Source organism: Sprattus sprattus, assembly GCF_963457725.1.
Source record: "Sprattus sprattus genome assembly, chromosome: 6".
In the NCBI taxonomy this organism is placed as follows: domain Eukaryota; kingdom Metazoa; phylum Chordata; class Actinopteri; order Clupeiformes; family Clupeidae; genus Sprattus; species Sprattus sprattus.
In genome coordinates, this window is record NC_137925.1 from 16,895,150 (window position 1) to 16,897,649 (window position 2,500).

A 2,500-nucleotide genomic window follows, 5' to 3' on the forward strand; every position below is an offset into this window, starting at 1 on the left:
AATGGGGGGAACCGGCCCTACGTGACAAAAAGACACTCTGCAGCACTGAGGGAGGGGGACAAAAAGGGAAAGAGAGAGTGAAAGAAAGAGGGAAAGTGAAAGAGGTAAAGAAGGAGAGAGAGGGGAACACAATTGCAAGGCAAAATGGGAGAAACACGTGTAGAACCTGCCAACCTGTTGCCTCCCTCTTGCTCTCTCTATCTGTCTTTCTCTCTCTCTACCAATTCATTTCTCTGTCCGTCTATCTCTCTTTAACCACTCCCTCCTTGTGTCTCCCATATGCCCTGCCTACATCCCTCCTCACTCTCTCACTCTCTCTCTCTCTCTCTCTCTCGCTGCCTTAATTTCCATCTTTTCCTCACCCGTCGTCTGAGCTGGCAGGAGTGGGTTACCACAGCCATGGAGCTCAAAGCAAATAAATGACTGTTTTTTGGGGCTCTTTCTCCTGTAGAAGAATAACAGACAGAAGTGAAGTGTGTGTGTCCACATGTGTGTGTGTGTGTGTGTGCATGCACATATGTGTGTGTGTGTATGTGTGTGTGCATGTATAAAGTGTGTGTGAGTGTGTGTTTGAAGCTGTAAACCACAGTCTTATTGGAGCTATTAGGCGGCTGGCTTAGGAGTAGAGTGGAGCAGGACCAGATGGGCAACTACACACACACACACACACACACACACGCACACACACAGACACACAGACACACACACACACACACACACACACACACACACACACACACTCACACACACACACACGCACACACACAAACACAAACACAAACACTCACACACACACTCACACACACACACTGATACACACACACACACACACATGCAAACACACACACACACACACACACACACACACACACACACACACACACACACACACACACACACACACACACACACACATTCACACAAATACGTATGAAGACATTAATATGCTTACAAACAGATGCATCCAGATCCATGTACGCACATTATCACAGCACACATGCACACCATACTACATCCAGAGATGCAAAAGCACACAACAGTGTACACACACACGCGCACAGACACACGCACACACACACACACACACAGCTATTGCCTCTGCATCTATGCAACAGGCCTGGCAGTGATGACATGCTCGCTCCCTTGTTCTCCCTTGACGGTAAAAAGACAGACTCGAGTGCATCTCTCCATCTCTTCATCATCCCTCCATCTCTCCTTTCCTCCTCCTCAGCTGCAGCTAATCCCTCTCTCGCCCATTCTTCAACCACCCCCCCCCCCTCCACCCGTGGGCCCGGTGACATCAGTGGTTTCGGCCAGCGGCCCTGCACTGCTGCTTCTGCTGTGCGTCAATCGCGTGCCTCCTCCGGCGTTTGGTTCTAATAAAGGCATTAAGGGGTGAGCGCTCGTATTTGTGTTTCTATGACGAACCTCTCCGGAGAGCCCTGCGCTCCCACCTAGCCCTCCACCAGAAGGAGAAAAAAACCTCCTCCTCCACCACAGAAACCAATTATCAATTACGCCTGGCTGTGTCGGTCCATCCCCTGTCACTCATAAAAACCCATGATCCCTCTCTCTTTTCCCTCCTCTCTCCATCCAGTTCACTTTTTTCTTTATTTCTCCCTGTTCCCCCGTTATATCATATTGTTGTATCACTTCATCTCAACAACCCCCCCCCCCCCCCCCCCTTCCCATTCCGTCCCCGCACAAAACACACACGCTCTCTTTATTTTTATCCATCTCTTTCACTCGTTCTCCTTTTCCTTCTCTCCTCTCCCTCTCTCTCTCCCTCTCTCTCTCTTCCTCCCTCGCTCCCCCTGTCCTTCTCTCCTCTCTCTCTCCCTCTCTCTCCTTCTCCCTCTCTCTTCCTCCCTCGCTCCCCCTGTCCTTCTCTCCTCATTTTTTACAGGCCGGGTGCAGCACCTGCCCAGGGGCATGGACTCAGTAAATACGGCTTCATTCCCAGCAGTGGATCGGTGGCTGCCGCCCAGGTGTGTTTTGGCTGCTGCAAGGGCCGCGTGTCTGATTCCTGTAAGCCAGGAGCAAGCAGAGGAGGAGGAGGAGGAGGAGGAGGGGTGGGTAGGGGGCGAAGGGGGTTTGTTGAGGGGGGTGAGTTGACAGTGTTTTAAAAGCGCGGCTGGTTCCTGCTCCTTCGCCCCGTGTTTACCTGCTTGCGCTGTCCTCACCTCAGAGCGCAACAAGTTTGAGCCTCCACCCGCTCCGCAGTGGCATGGCACAACTGGCACCCGTGCCCTCTTGGCACACGGGTGAAATTTTTAAGATGGAGAGGGAGAAAATAGGCAGTTTGTGTGCCCTCATGCAAATGAGATGTGTGTGTGTGTGTGTGTGTGTGTGTGTTTGTGTGTGTGTTTGTGTCTGTTTGTGTGTGTGTGTGTGTGTGTGTGTGTGTGTGTGTGTGTGTGTGTGTGTGTGTGTGTTTGTTTGTGGAGGGGTGTCCGTGGCTCAGTGGCGACGTTTGCTGTGCCGTGGATGTGGCTTGACA